Source organism: Ranitomeya variabilis, chromosome 4, assembly GCF_051348905.1.
Source record: "Ranitomeya variabilis isolate aRanVar5 chromosome 4, aRanVar5.hap1, whole genome shotgun sequence".
Classification (NCBI taxonomy): Eukaryota; Metazoa; Chordata; class Amphibia; order Anura; family Dendrobatidae; genus Ranitomeya; species Ranitomeya variabilis.
Window position 1 is genome coordinate 64545439 of NC_135235.1, and position 16880 is coordinate 64562318.

The following is a 16880-nucleotide window of genomic DNA, read 5'->3' on the forward strand; positions in this document are numbered from 1 at the left end:
GAGCCGGAAGGTTGAAGCTCAGCTTTATTTAGTTGAGGACAACACCAGGGAGGGGCAGAAGCCGTTAGTAGGCCCTAACCACCATTTTTTTTTTTAAAACCACATAATGAGAGCCGGAAGGTTGAAGCTCAGCTTTATTTAGTTGAGGACAACACCAGGGAGGGGCAGAAGCCGTTAGTAGGCCCTAACCACCTTTTTTTTTTTTAAAACCACATAATGAGAGCCGGAAGGTTGAAGCTCAGCTTTATTTAGTTGAGGACAACACCAGGGAGGGGCAGAAGCCGTTAGTAGGCCCTAACCACCATTTTTTTTTTTAAAACCACATAATGAGAGCCGGAAGGTTGAAGCTCAGCTTTATTTAGTTGAGGACAACACCAGGGAGGGGCAGAAGCCGTTAGTAGGCCCTAACCACCTTTTTTTTTTTTAAAACCACATAATGAGAGCCGGAAGGTTGAAGCTCAGCTTTATTTAGTTGAGGACAACACCAGGGAGGGGCAGAAGCCGTTAGTAGGCCCTAACCACCTTTTTTTTTTTTAAAACCACATAATGAGAGCCGGAAGGTTGAAGCTCAGCTTTATTTAGTTGAGGACAACACCAGGGAGGGGCAGAAGCCGTTAGTAGGCCCTAACCACCTTTTTTTTTTTTAAAACCACATAATGAGAGCCGGAAGGTTGAAGCTCAGCTTTATTTAGTTGAGGACAACACCAGGGAGGGGCAGAAGCCGTTAGTAGGCCCTAACCACCTTTTTTTTTTTTAAAACCACATAATGAGAGCCGGAAGGTTGAAGCTCAGCTTTATTTAGTTGAGGACAACACCAGGGAGGGGCACACAGACAGACTCCTTTAGTAGGCCTGAAAAGCCTATTGCATTTTTCAAAATGGTAATTTGGAGCAGAAGGTTGAAGCTCAGCTTTATTTAGTTGAGGGCAACACCAGGGAGGGGCAGAAGCCGTTAGTAGGCCCTAACCAAAGTTGAAGGCCAAATGCAGTTTAATTTCTGATACTATAGGCCGAAAGCCAGAAGGTGGAAGTTCCGATTTAGACAGTGGAGCACAATTTGAATTAGGGACTGCAGACAGACTTAGTAGGCTGTCCCCTGTGGACCATGCATCCACCACATTAACCCATTGCGCCGTAATGGACACGTAATCTTCCGTGGCCATGCCTACAGGTCCATGCGTCTGTTGTCAGGTGCACCTTTGTACTCACAGATTGCCAGAGTGCATGGACAATGCGGTCTTCTACATGCTGGTGGAGGGTTGGGATGGCTTTTCTCGCAAAAGAAGTGTCGACTGGTTAGCTTGTAGCGTGGTACAGCGTAGTCCATCATGGCCTTATTAATAGTAAATAAAATATATAACTAGGCTCTATGAACTTTTAAATAGGTTCCAGGGGTACACGGGCAGCATTGGTGTGGTCAGTGGAGGAGTATTGCAAGTAGGGGCTGCAGACAGGCTATCAAAGGCCTAAAATAACAAACAGTAGGCAGTCATGGCAGTTTTACATCGGTTACATGGATACACAGGCAGGCACTCCAGGCAGCATTGTGGTCAGTGGAGGAGTATTGCAAGTAGGGGCCGCAGACAGGCTATCAAAGGCCTAAAATAACAAACAATAGGCTCATTGCAGTTTTACAGCGGTTACATGGATAGACGGGCAGGCAGCTTGGTGGTGGTGAGTGGAGGAGTATTTAAAGTAGGGACCGCAGACAGGCTTCAAAGGCCTAACATAAGAAAATGGGCTGGCTGTAGGCACTTTATAATTGGTTCCAGGGGTACACGGGCAGCAGTGGTCTGGTCAGTGGAGGAGTATTTAAAGTAGGGACCGCAGACAGGCTTCAAAGGCCTAACATAAGAAAATGGGCTGGCTGTAGGCACTTTATAATTGGTTCCAGGGGTACATGGGCAGCAGTGGTCTGGTCAGTGGAGGAGTATTTAAAGTAGGGACCGCAGACAGGCTATCAAAGGCCTAACATAACAAACAATAGGCTCATGATGGCAGTTTCACAGCGGTTACATGGATACACGGGCAGGCAGCTTGGTGGTGAGTGGAGGAGTATTTAAAGTAGGGACCGCAGACAGGCTATCAAAGGCCTAAAATAACAAACAATAGGCTCATGGCAGTTTCACAGCGGTTACATGGATACACGGGCAGGCAGCTTGGTGGTGGTGAGTGGAGGAGTATTTAAAGTAGGGACCGCAGACAGGCTTCAAAGGCCTAACATAAGAAAATGGGCTGGCTGTAGGCACTTTATAATTGGTTCCAGGGGTACACGGGCAGCAGTGGTCTGGTCAGTGGAGGAGTATTTAAAGTAGGGACCGCAGACAGGCTTCAAAGGCCTAACATAAGAAAATGGGCTGGCTGTAGGCACTTTATAATTGGTTCCAGGGGTACACGGGCAGCAGTGGTCTGGTCAGTGGAGGAGTATTTAAAGTAGGGACCGCAGACAGGCTATCAAAGGCCTAACATAACAAACAATAGGCTCATGGCAGTTTCACAGCGGTTACATGGATACACGGGCAGGCAGCTTGGTGGTGAGTGGAGGAGTATTTAAAGTAGGGACCGCACACAGGCTATCAAAGGCCTAAAATAACAAACAATAGGCTCATGGCAGATTCACAGCGGTTACATGGATACACGGGCAGGCAGCTTGGTGGTGAGTGGAGGAGTATTTAAAGTAGGGACCGCACACAGGCTATCAAAGGCCTAAAATAACAAACAATAGGCTCATGGCAGTTTCACAGCGGTTACATGGATACACGGGCAGGCAGCTTGGTGGTGGTGAGTGGAGGAGTATTTAAAGTAGGGACCGCAGACAGGCTTCAAAGGCCTAACATAAGAAAATGGGCTGGCTGTAGGCACTTTATAATTGGTTCCAGGGGTACACGGGCAGCAGTGGTCTGGTCAGTGGAGGAGTATTTAAAGTAGGGACCGCAGACAGGCTATCAAAGGCCTAACATAACAAACAATAGGCTCATGATGGCAGTTTCACAGCGGTTACATGGATACACGGGCAGGCAGCTTGGTGGTGAGTGGAGGAGTATTTAAAGTAGGGACCGCAGACAGGCTATCAAAGGCCTAACATAAGAAAATGGGCTGGCTGTAGGCACTTTATAATTGGTTCCAGGGGTACACGGGCAGCAGTGGTCTGGTCAGTGGAGGAGTATTTAAAGTAGGGACCGCAGACAGGCTATCAAAGGCCTAACATAACAAACAATAGGCTCATGATGGCAGTTTCACAGCGGTTACATGGATACACGGGCAGGCAGCTTGGTGGTGAGTGGAGGAGTATTTAAAGTAGGGACCGCAGACAGGCTATCAAAGGCCTAAAATAACAAACAATAGGCTCATGGCAGTTTCACAGCGGTTACATGGATACACGGGCAGGCAGCTTGGTGGTGGTGAGTGGAGGAGTATTTAAAGTAGGGACCGCAGACAGGCTTCAAAGGCCTAACATAAGAAAATGGGCTGGCTGTAGGCACTTTATAATTGGTTCCAGGGGTACACGGGCAGCAGTGGTCTGGTCAGTGGAGGAGTATTTAAAGTAGGGACCGCAGACAGGCTTCAAAGGCCTAACATAAGAAAATGGGCTGGCTGTAGGCACTTTATAATTGGTTCCAGGGGTACACGGGCAGCAGTGGTCTGGTCAGTGGAGGAGTATTTAAAGTAGGGACCGCAGACAGGCTATCAAAGGCCTAACATAACAAACAATAGGCTCATGGCAGTTTCACAGCGGTTACATGGATACACGGGCAGGCAGCTTGGTGGTGAGTGGAGGAGTATTTAAAGTAGGGACCGCACACAGGCTATCAAAGGCCTAAAATAACAAACAATAGGCTCATGGCAGTTTCACAGCGGTTACATGGATACACGGGCAGGCAGCTTGGTGGTGAGTGGAGGAGTATTTAAAGTAGGGACCGCACACAGGCTATCAAAGGCCTAAAATAACAAACAATAGGCTCATGGCAGTTTCACAGCGGTTACATGGATACACGGGCAGGCAGCTTGGTGGTGGTGAGTGGAGGAGTATTTAAAGTAGGGACCGCAGACAGGCTTCAAAGGCCTAACATAAGAAAATGGGCTGGCTGTAGGCACTTTATAATTGGTTCCAGGGGTACACGGGCAGCAGTGGTCTGGTCAGTGGAGGAGTATTTAAAGTAGGGACCGCAGACAGGCTATCAAAGGCCTAAAATAACAAACAATAGGCTCATGGCAGTTTTACAGCGGTTACATGGATACACAGGCAGCTTGGTGGTGAGTGGAGGAGTATTTAAAGTAGGGACCGCAGACAGGCTATCAAAGGCCTAAAATAACAAACAATAGGCTCATGGCAGTTTCACAGCGGTTACATGGATACACGGGCAGGCAGCTTGGTGGTGGTGAGTGGAGGAGTATTTAAAGTAGGGACCGCAGAAAGGCTTCAAAGGCCTAACATAAGAAAATGGGCTGGCTGTAGGCACTTTATAATTGGTTCCAGGGGTACACGGGCAGCAGTGGTCTGGTCAGTGGAGGAGTATTTAAAGTAGGGACCGCAGACAGGCTTCAAAGGCCTAACATAAGAAAATGGGCTGGCTGTAGGCACTTTATAATTGGTTCCAGGGGTACACGGGCAGCAGTGGTCTGGTCAGTGGAGGAGTATTTAAAGTAGGGACCGCAGACAGGCTATCAAAGGCCTAACATAACAAACAATAGGCTCATGGCAGTTTCACAGCGGTTACATGGATACACGGGCAGGCAGCTTGGTGGTCAGTGGAGGAGTATTTAAAGTAGGGACCGCAGACAGGCTATCAAAGGCCTAAAATAACAAACAATAGGCTCATGGCAGTTTTACAGCGGTTACATGGATACACAGGCAGCTTGGTGGTGAGTGGAGGAGTAGTGCAAGGAGTGTCTGTCCCAGTACTCCCAAAATATAAATAGATGTTAATGTCTCGCAAAACAACCAAAACAAAAAAAAAAGGTGGCATACTTAGGTACAGGGGTGGGCTCATCTACTGAGTTTCTGACATTGTAATTTGGCAGTAACTATTTAATGGTGCCAATATAGGACACAGACACAGACTACTTTAAGTTGCATCATAGATGTCTACAAATTTGTATTGTCAGTGCCAGACATTGAATGATGTCAGCGAATAGACTAAAGATTGGTGGAGCTGTGCGACATAATTTTGCACGTGGTAGAGCACATTTTGAGCTGGGGTAGGGGGGAACTCTCTTGAGGCCGGCGGGACCGCCCCAGGGCCCCTCATGTTACAACGGTGTGTCTGACGTTGGGTGCGCACCACCACCGCCAGAGACACTACATTGTACTATGAGGGACCCAGTAGCAATGCCGTCAACCAAAAGCGAGCACACCCACCTCTTCAGACAAACAGCAGTCTCACGGGTGCTTGCGCCAAGTCGCGATACCACGGCCCCGTGTGGGGAGTTTTGCCATTTAGGGAGGTGTAAACATGTCGTATGCTGTACAATCAGCTGCAGCAAATTAGACATTAGAAAAGTAATTCACAGGCAAGAGCTTTTCATAGGAAAGCTAGGTGTCGGCCGGGCAAGGTGGGGCAAAAGATTTCGAAATCCAGTTGTGGTTCATTTTAATGAATGTTAGATCGTCAACATTTTGGGTAGCCAGACGAGTCCTTTTTTCGGTTAATATTGAACCTGCAGCACTGAATACTCTTTCTGATAGGACACTTGCTGCCGGGCAAGCAAGCTCCTGCAATGCATATTCTGCCAATTCTGGCCAGGTGTCTAATTTGGAGGCCCAGTAATCAAATGGGAATGACGGTTGAGGGAGAACATCGATAAGGGATGAAAAATAGTTAGTAACCATACTGGACAAATGTTGTCTCCTGTCACTTTCAATTGATGCAGCAGTACCTGTCCTGTCTGCGGTCATAGCAAAATCACTCCACAACCTGGTCAGAAAACCCCTCTGTCCAACGCCACTTCTGATGTGTGCACCCCTAACACTCCTAGTCTGCTGCCCCCTGGAGCTTGTGTGAGAACGATCACGTGCGCTGTGTGCTGGGAATGCCTGAAGCAAACGGTCAACAAGAGTTGATTGTTTGGTTGCTAATATTAGTTCCAAGTTCTCATGTGGCATAATATTTTGCAATTTGCCTTTATAGCGTGGATCAAGGAGGCAGGCCAACCAGTAATCGTCATCGTTCATCATTTTCGTAATGCGTGTGTCCCTTTTTAGGATACGTAAGGCATAATCCGCCATGTGGGCCAAAGTTCCAGTTGTCAAATCTCCGGTTGTGATTGGTTGAGGGGCAGTTGCAGGCAAATCTACGTCACTTGTGTCCCTCAAAAAACCAGAACCCGGCCGTGACACGCAACCAATTTCCTGTGCCCCCGGGAAAGGTTCGGCATTAAAAATATACTCATCCCCATCATCCTCCTCGTCCTCCACCTCCTCTTCGCCCGCTACCTCGTCCTGTACACTGCCCTGACCAGACAATGGCTGACTGTCATCAAGGCTTCCCTCTTCCTCTGGTGCAGACGCCTGCTCCTTTATGTGCGTCAAACTTTGCATCAGCAGACGCATTAGGGGGATGCTCATGCTTATTACGGCGTTGTCTGCACTAACCAGCCGTGTGCATTCCTCAAAACACTGAAGGACTTGACACATGTCTTGTATCTTCGACCACTGCACACCTGACAACTCCATGTCTGCCATCCTACTGCCTGCCCGTGTATCCTCCCACAAATAAATAACAGCACGCCTCTGTTCGCACAGTCTCTGAAGCATGTGCAGTGTTGAGTTCCACCTTGTTGCAACGTCTATGATTAGGCGATGCTGGGGAAGGTTCAAAGACCGCTGATAGGTCTGCATACGGCTGGCGTGTACAGGCGAACGTCGGATATGTGAGCAAAGTGCACGCACTTTGAGGAGCAGGTCGGAGAACCCAGGATAAGTTTTCAATAAGCACTGCACCACCAGGTTTAAGGTGTGAGCCAGGCAAGGAATGTGTTTCAGTTGGGAAAGGGAGATGGCAGCCATGAAATTCCTTCCGTTATCACTCACTACCTTGCCTGCCTCAAGATCTACTGTGCCCAGCCACGACTGCGTTTCTTGTTGCAAGAACTCGGACAGAACTTCCGCGGTGTGTCTGTTGTCGCCCAAACACTTCATAGCCAATACAGCCTGCTGACGCTTGGCAGTAGCTGGCCCATAATGGGACAACTGGTGTGCAACAGTGTCATCTGCCGATGGAGTGGTTGGCCGACTGCGTTCTGTGGAAGAGCTGTAGCTTCTGCAGGAGGACGAGGAGGAGGAGGAGGGGGTGCGAACGCCTACAGCCAACTGTTTCCTAGACCGTGGGCTAGGCACAACTGTCCCTAAATTGATGTCGCCTGTGGACCCTGCATCCACCACATTCACCCAGTGTGCCGTGATGGACACATAACGTCCCTGGCCATGCCTACTGGTCCATGCATCTGTAGTCAGGTGCACCTTTGTACTCACAGATTGCCTAAGTGCATGGACGATGCGCTGTTTAACATGCTGGTGCAGGGCTGGGATGGCTTTTCTGGAAAAAAAGTGTCGACTAGGTAGCTCGTATCGTGGTTCAGCGTACTCCATCAGGGCTTTAAAAGCTTCGCTTTCAACTAAACGGTAGGGCATCATCTCTAACGAGATTAGTCTAGCTATGTGGGCGTTAAAACCCTGTGTACGCGGATGCGAGGATAAGTACTTCCTTTTTCTAACCAGAGTCTCATGTAGGGTGAGCTGGACTGGAGAGCAGGAGATCGTGGAACTTTCGGGTGTGCCGGTGTACATGGCAGACTGAGAGACGGTTGGAGACGGTATTGTTTCCGCCGGTGCCCTAGATGCAATATTTCCTCCTACTAAACTGGTGATTCCCTGACCCTGACTGCTTTTGGCTGGCAAAGAAACCTGCACAGATACTGCCGGTGGTGCGGAAAATGGTGGCCTTACAGTGACGGAAGGGATGTTGCGTTGCTGACTAGCTTCATTGGCCGAGGGTGCTACAACCTTAAGGGACGTTTGGTAGTTAGTCCAGGCTTGAAAATGCATGGTGGTTAAGTGTCTATGCATGCAACTAGTATTTAGACTTTTCAGATTCTGACCTCTGCTTAAGCTAGTTGAACATTTTTGACAGATGACTTTGCGCTGATCAGTTGGATGTTGTTTAAAAAAATGCCAGACTGCACTCTTCCTAGACTCGGATCCCTTTTCAGGGATTGCAGACTGAGCTTTAACCGGATGGCCACGCTGTCCTCCAACAGGTTTTGGCTTTGACACGCGTTTTGGGCCAGATACGGGCCCGGCAGATGGAACCTGTTGCGATGTTGATGCCTGCTGCGGCCCCTCCTCCACCTCCGCTTCTGAACTACTGCCGCCTGCACCCTGTTCCCCCAATGGCTGCCAATCGGGGTCAATAACTGGGTCATCTATTACCTCCTCTTCGAGCTCGTGTGCAACTTCGTCTGTGTCACTGTGTCGGTCGGTGGTATAGCGTTCGTGGCGGGGCAACATAGTCTCATCAGGGTCTGATTGTGGATCTGTACCCTGAGAGGGCAATGTGGTGGTCTGAGTCAAAGGAGCAGCATAGTACTCTGGCTGTGGCTGTGCATCAGTGCACTCCATGTCAGAATCTACTTGTAATGGGCATGGCCTGTTAAATGTTTCACTTTCTAAGCCAGGGACGGTATGTGTAAAGAGCTCCATGGAGTGACCCGTTGTGTCGCCTGCTGCATCCTTCTCTCTTGTTGTAGTTTTTGCTGAGGAGGACAAGGAAGCGACTTGTCCCTGACCGTGAACATCCACAAGCGACGCGCTGCTTTTACATTTACCAGTTTCGGAAGAGGAGGCAAAAGAGCTAGAGGCTGAGTCTGCAATGTAAGCCAAAACTTGCTGTTGCTGCTCAGCCTTTAAAAGCGGTTTTCCTACTCCCAGAAAAGAGAGCGTTCGAGGCCTTGTGTAGCCTGACGACGAAACTGGCTCCACAGCTCCAGACTTAGGTGGAATATTTTTATCCCCACGACCACCTGATGCTCCACTACCACTACCATCATTACCAGCTGACAATGAACGCCCACGACGACCTCTTGCACCAGACTTCCTCATTGTTTAAAAATCGTAACCAAACTAACTTTATTTGTTGCTGTCAAACAACTTACACGGTGAGCTATAACTTCAGTATGATTTCAATATCCCTTAACAGGTTGGTGAGACCACAAGGAAAATCAGGCACAATGTTACACACTCTGTTTTCTGTGACACCAAATCACAGAGATGACACACACGCAGGACTGTCACTCAAGCACTAATGTCAATATTAATCTCCCACCTAATTTATTTTTTTTTTTTTCTCTGTGAGACTTTAGAAACCAAATAATATTTAAAAAAAAAACAAAAAAACAAGGCTTTCTATGGCCCACTGAATGAGAGATGGCACGCACAGGAGTGGCACACAAGCCCTGACTGAGGCCAATATTTTTCTCCCACTGATTGATGTAGTGTTTTTGTGTTGAGGTTGATTTTAAAACACAAATGAAGGAAAAAAATAAAAAGGCTTTCTATGGCCCACAATTAGAGAGAGAGGTGGCACACCCAGGAGTCAAGACTGGCACACAAGCTGAAATGGCAATATTACTCTCCCACTGTTTTTTTATGTATTTTTTTTTTATTTTCAGGGAGACTTTAGAAACCAAATAATATTTAAAAAAAAAAAAAAAAACAAGGCTTTCTATGGCCCACTGAATGAGAGGGACAGAGGTGGCACACCCAGGAGTCAAGACTGGCACACAAGCTGAAATGGCAATATTACTCTCCCACTGTTTTTTTATGTATTTTTTTTTTTTATTTTCAGGGAGACTTTAGAAACCAAATAATATTAAAAAAACCAAAAAATAAATAGGCTTTCTATGGCCCACTGAATGAAAGGGAGAGAGGTGGCACACCCAGGAGTCAAGACTGGCACACAAGCTGAAAGGGCAATATTACTCTCCCACTGTTTTTTTATGTATTTTTTTTTTTTATTTTCAGGGAGACTTTAGAAACCAAATAATATTAAAAAAAACAAAAAATAAATAGGCTTTCTATGGCCCACAATTAGAGAGAGAGGTGGCACACCCAGGAGTCAAGACTGGCACACAAGCTGAAATGGCAATATTACTCTCCCACTGTTTTTTTATGTTTTTTTTTTTTATTTTCAGGGAGACTTTAGAAACCAAATAATATTAAAAAAAAAACAAAAAAACAAGGCTTTCTATGGCCCACTGAATGAGAGGGAGAGAGGTGGCACACCCAGGAGTCAAGACTGGCACACAAGCTGAAATGGCAATATTACTCTCCCACTGTTTTTTTATGTATTTTTTTTTTTTATTTTCAGGGAGACTTTAGAAACCAAATAATATTAAAAAAACCAAAAAATAAATAGGCTTTCTATGGCCCACTGAATGAAAGGGAGAGAGGTGGCACACCCAGGAGTCAAGACTGGCACACAAGCTGAAAGGGCAATATTACTCTCCCACTGTTTTTTTATGTATTTTTTTTTTTTATTTTCAGGGAGACTTTAGAAACCAAATAATATTAAAAAAACCAAAAAATAAATAGGCTTTCTATGGCCCACTGAATGAAAGGGAGAGAGGTGGCACACCCAGGAGTCAAGACTGGCACACAAGCTGAAAGGGCAATATTACTCTCCCACTGTTTTTTTATGTATTTTTTTTTTTTATTTTCAGGGAGACTTTAGAAACCAAATAATATTAAAAAAACCAAAAAATAAATAGGCTTTCTATGGCCCACAATTAGAGAGAGAGGTGGCACACCCAGGAGTCAAGACTGGCACACAAGCTGAAATGGCAATATTACTCTCCCACTGTTTTTTTATGTTTTTTTTTTTTATTTTCAGGGAGACTTTAGAAACCAAATAATATTAAAAAAAAAACAAAAAAACAAGGCTTTCTATGGCCCACTGAATGAGAGGGAGAGAGGTGGCACACCCAGGAGTCAAGACTGGCACACAAGCTGAAATGGCAATATTACTCTCCCACTGTTTTTTTATGTATTTTTTTTTTTTATTTTCAGGGAGACTTTAGAAACCAAATAATATAAAAAAAACCAAAAAATAAATAGGCTTTCTATGGCCCACTGAATGAAAGGGAGAGAGGTGGCACACCCAGGAGTCAAGACTGGCACACAAGCTGAAAGGGCAATATTACTCTCCCACTGTTTTTTTATGTTTTTTTTTTTTTTTCAGGGAGACTTTAGAAACCAAATAATATTAAAAAAAAAAAAAAAAAAAAAAATAGGCTTGCTATAGCCCACTGAATGAGAGATAGCACACACAGCAGTGGCACACAAGCCCTGACTGAGGCCAATATTTTTCTCCCACTGATTGATGTAGTGTTTTTGTGTTGAGGTAGATTTTAGAACACAAATCACGGAAAAAATAAATAGGCTTTCTATGGCCCACTGAATGAAAGGGAGAGAGGTGGCACACCCAGGAGTCAAGACTGGCACACAAGCTGAAAGGGCAATATTACTCTCCCACTGTTTTTTTATGTATTTTTTGTTTTTTCAGGGAGACTTTAGAAACCCAATAATATTTAAAAAAAAAAATAAATAGGCTTTCTATGGCCCACTGAATGAGAGGGAGAGAGGTGGCACACCCAGGAGTCAAGACTGGCACACAAGCTGAAAGGGCAATATTATTCTCCCACTGTTTTTTTAGGTTTTTTTTTTTTTTTTCAGGGAGAATTAGAAACCAAATAATATTAAAAAAAAAAAAAAAAAATAGGCTTGCTATAGCCCACTGAATGAGAGATAGCACACACAGCAGTGGCACACAAGCCCTGACTGAGGCCAATATTTTTCTCCCACTGATTGATGTACTGTTTTTGTGTTGAGGTAGATTTTAGAACACAAATCACGGAAAAAATAAATAGGCTTTCTATGGCCCACTCAGTGAGAGATGGCACACACAGGGATGGCACTGTAGCAGAAATGCCAATCTTAATCTCCCACAAAAAAAAAAAACAAAAAAAAAAAAAAAACTGTCCTACAATTACTATCTCCCTGCAGTAATGTAAGCCAGGTATGGCAGGCAGCAATAGGAGTGGACTGATGCACAAATTAAATAAAAAGTGTGGAAAAACAGAAAAGATAGCTGTGCAGAAAGGAAGGAACAAGAGGATATGTGCTTTGAAAAAAGCAGTTGGTTTCCACAGTGGCGTACACACAGCAATACAGCTATCACGGAGCCTTCTAGGGCAGCCCAATGAGCTACAGCGCTGAGGGGAAAAAAAAAAAAAAATAGCTTCCACAGTCCCTGCACACCGAAGGTGGTGTTGGACAGTGGAAATCGCTGCAGCACAAGCGGTTTGGTGGTTAGTGGACCCTGCCTAACGCTCTCCCTGCTTCTGATGAAGCGGCAGCAACCTGTCCCTAAGCTCAGATCAGCAGCAGTAAGATGGCGGTCGGCGGGAACGCCCCTTTATAGCCCCTGTGACGCCGCAGACAGCAAGCCAATCACTGCAATGCCCTTCTCTAAGATGGTGGGGACCAGGATCTATGTCATCACGCTGCCCACACTCTGCGTTCACCTTCATTGGCTGAGAAATGGCGCTTTTCGCGTCATTGAAACGCGACTTTGGCGCGAAAGTCGCGTACCGCATGGCCGACAAGCACAGGGGTCGGATCGGGTTTCATGAGACGCCGACTTAGCCAAAAGTCGGCGACTTTTGAAAATGATCGACCCGTTTCGCTCAACCCTATGTAATACAACTGGCTGCAGCAGGAGCCTCTCCCTCTGATTTGTCTGCTTTAGGGCAAAAAATCTCTAAACCCCTGTTTGACTTAGGCCAGGTTCACATTGCATCTATGGAGTCCGTTAGATGGACTACGTTACACCACGGCATAACGCGGTGTAACGCAGTCCGTTAACGCCGCCATTATGCCCTATGTCGGACGCATCACTAGCGCACACCTACAATGGGCGTGCGCTAGCGATGTGCCATCATTGAGTGATGAACCCTGGGATGCGGGCTGCAGCGTTTCCGGGTCCGACACTGCTAGCGCAGATAGAGCATCTGCTAGCTCTATCTGCGCTAGCGCTATATCAAATCGGCACTTGCGTTAACAGCAGCCCGTTAATGCATGTGTTGAACCGGCTTCTGTTAACGCAATGTGAACCTAGCCTTATAGAGTGGGGATTCAGTGTGATGCAGCTGGAAAAAAGGCAAACACAGTTCTAGGATGTATTAAGAGAAGCATAGAGTCTAGATCACGTGAAGTAATTATCCCTCTACTCCTCCTTGGTAAGGTCTCATCTGGAATACTGTGTCCAGTTCTGGGCACCACATTTTAAAAAAGACATTGAAAAACTGGAGCAAGTTCAGAGAAGAGCGACCAGGATGGTGAGCGGACAGCAAACTATGTCGTACAAGGAACGGTTAAAGGATCTGGGAATGTTTAGCTTGCAAAAAAGAAAGCTAAGAAGAGACTTAATAGCTGTCTACAAATATCTGAAGGGCTGTCACAATGTAGAGGGATCATCCTTATTCTCATTTGCACATGGAAACACAAAAGAATGAATTGGATGAAACTGAAAAGGATAAGATACAGATTAGATATTAGAATAAACTTTTTGATGGTGAGGGTGATTAATGAGTGGAACAGGCTGCCACAAGAGATGGTGAGTTCTCCTTCAAAGGAAGTCATCAAACAGAGGTTGGAAAGACAACTGTCTGAGATGGTTTAGTGAATCCTGCATTGAGCAGGGGGTTTGTCATGATGACCCTGGAAGTTCCTTCCAACCCTATCTTCCTATGATTCTATGATTCAGCCATACAGCAGCTACAGATTGAAATGATCAGCAAGAGACTAAAATCTTTATATGTAGGATGGGCATACACAATGTATAGCTATTGACCGAATGATGCTTCTGATGATCGTTCATTCGACAGCCATCTCAACCAACTCTCCCATACACAGGAGCACTCACTCGGCTGAGCGCTCCTGTGTTCTGTAGGAGAAAGCCACTGACTGACATGTATCTCCGAGAGCACAATGTGATCAGCTCTCTGAAATCGGACATGTGCAATCGACATCTCTCACAACCAATTATCAAACATTAGTCTAATATATATTTATATATATGGGTCTAAAGCTGGATTTCTACATGACTGATTGTCTTAGAATCTTGCAGAAAATGGTGCAGACTAATAACAAACAGGACTACTACATTTTTTGTTTTATTTGAATACTTTTCTCTAGGTTTAGTGTTCCTTTAATGTAACAAGTTCTTAATTTTGTTTTCTGAAGGTGACCAGTAAGAGAAAAGATGCAGCAGAGGTCCCGAGCCGTCTGGACGATGAAGGATTGATATTCATCTTGTCAAAAGATAAACTTGATAAATGCACTGTCTCCACCAACTTTTCTGCTTACCCTCTCCCTGAACCCAATTACACTAACTAAATGAATGTGCTCTAATATGACAGAGTTTTCTTGTTGATTAAAGACTTCCAGGCTTTTTGCAGATGGCATACCTATAATTCACTGTAAAGATGGCTGGTTTTTATAATATGGCTCCCCTCCCCGTCCCTTCCGCCTTTCACTTTCCAGATCAGACTGAACTGGGTTTAACTAGGCCTGAATAATTTAAGACAGTCATTACATTCAATGTTTTTCCTTACTGTCAACTGTAAAATCCATACAGTAGCTTGAGGAAATCGAGCCTAATTTGAATTGATAATACGGAATGCAGAAAAAGTCATCTATTTTGAAGAGATCTCCGAGCAGATGCATGCTAAATCTTGTATAATGAAAGAATATGCCGATGTCAATTATGTAACTGAATGACTTTACAGTGGTTTTAGGCAATGGGTTAGCATTCTGCCTGATATTATCGCATAAAAAATACCCATCAAAAATTCTCATAAATATGGAAAGGGAAGTAAGATTACATTATAAATTTGAATGTTATGAATGTGTATGAATGCAGAAAGCCTGCCTCATAACTGAATAGTAAAAGGACCATATTTCAAAATTTACATACCGCTATTACTAGGAGTGTATAAGTAAAACACATTTTTTCCCCCAACTGGGTTTTTATTTAGAAAACATGAGACCTGAATGCAGACCTTGGATTAATTTTGCAAATTTTCTCGGCACAGATCGAATTCCATCTGTTTGGATATTTCGCACTTTCTGGCCAATCACAGTAAGGAGAAGTGAAGGACATGAAACAACAAAATAAAGTTACATTCCTAGATTTGGTGCCGCAAGGTCCCAGTGCAGAGGTGGATTAGATCACAGTAGACGGGGAAGACTGTGTGAGGTGATGCATCTGTAAGGGCTACAGGAGGGTAATCACTCTTTTCGTTCATTGACTTCCTGTTACTGTTCCTACACGTAACATAATCCACACAAATGTTTTATTAGGACACAAATTCCATAGTTAAATATTACCTGAACAAAAAATGGTATAAATATTATGAGGTGTGTGTTTAGTCTGTAGCTGATAGTAAGGATAGCCGAAAGTAAAACTCATACTAGTATTTCGAAAAAATTAAAGAAGCACTAAACCCTATGTTTGAAAGTTTGTAACCTAGGCGTAAAAAGTTACTATAAGTCTGATAGTGGTGCCCTGCTCGCCTTGATCCTCATCAGTTACAATAATGGAAAAACCATAGGTGTCCATATACCTGTATCTCTTCTGATTCACCCATACACATGAACACTTTGCTCAACTTTGAGTCCATGTGTTTTCAATGCCAAAGGAACTTTATCTTCTGCAGGAACAATAGGATTGGGCAATTGAATTTGAATTGCCCAGTCTTTTTCTCCTTTGACAAATTTTGGCTCCAGAAAGTGTAGAGAACCACACCTCCACACAAACTTTATGTTGAACCTCTATACATACTTTAACATAAATGGATGACTTACCATTTCAAATAAAGCTTTTACTTTGTGTTGTAAAATTTTGAAACATGGGTTAAGAAAAAGGTCAGTTTAAGGAATCACTCCAATCAAAGTTTTTAGGTTATTCTACTGTTTTCTCTGCTCCATGTAGAAACAGGAAGTCTCTTTTCCCAGGTTCCATTTACCACAGCAAGTTTTCCAGGTCCTGAAGCAGCAAAACTTCCCCAGACCATCACACTACAACCACCATATTTTACTGTTGGGGTAATTTTGGTCCGTTGGCCACTCCTGGGAGGGTTCACCACTATTCCATGTTTATGCCATTTGTGAATAATGGCTCTCACTGTGGTTTGCTGGCTTTCCAAAGCTTTAGAAATGGCTTTATATCCTTTTCCAGACTTAGAAATCTCAATTGCTTTGTTTCTCATTTGTTCTAGAATTTCTTTGGATTGCAGCATGCTGTCTAGGCACTTTGTCAGGCAGGTCCTATTTAAGTGATTTCTTGATTGAGAACAGGTGTGGCAGTAGTCAGGCCTGCATGTGGCTAGGGAATTTGAACTTAGCTTCCCAAAGATGTGATAGACCACAATTAATTTGTTTTCAGGAGGGGGGACAATCACTTTTTCACACAGGGCCCTGTAGGTTTGAATTTCTTTTTCCTTTAATAATAAAGACCTTCATTTTAAAAACGGCATTTTGTGTTATCATTGACTAATATTTAAATTTGTTTTGTGATGTGAAACATTTAAGTGTGACAAACATGCAAAAGAATAGGAAATCAGAAAAGTGCAAATGCTTTTTCACACAACTGTAGGTGAAACTATTAGGGTATGTTCACATGATCAGTAATCGCTGTGGGTTTGACGCTGCATATGCAGCATCAAACCTGCAGCGGCCAGATGTTACAGCATAGTGGATGGGATTTCAAGAAATCCTATGCCCACTATGCCTCCACAAATGCCTGTGAGTCACCCACGGAGACG

General features: G+C 44.6%; 1 long non-coding RNA gene across 2 annotated transcripts in view; it reads left to right on the top strand.

Moving 5' to 3' along the window:
• LOC143768396 (uncharacterized) overlaps nt 1-15267 on the top strand; it is a 168894-nt gene extending 153627 nt beyond the window's left edge. For both annotated transcript variants that reach the window (XR_013213844.1, XR_013213843.1), the window contains exon 3: nt 14299-15267. This is a non-coding gene — a long non-coding RNA (uncharacterized LOC143768396). The remainder of the gene's footprint in view (nt 1-14298) is intronic.
• The last annotated feature ends 1613 nt before the right edge of the window (nt 15268-16880 follow it).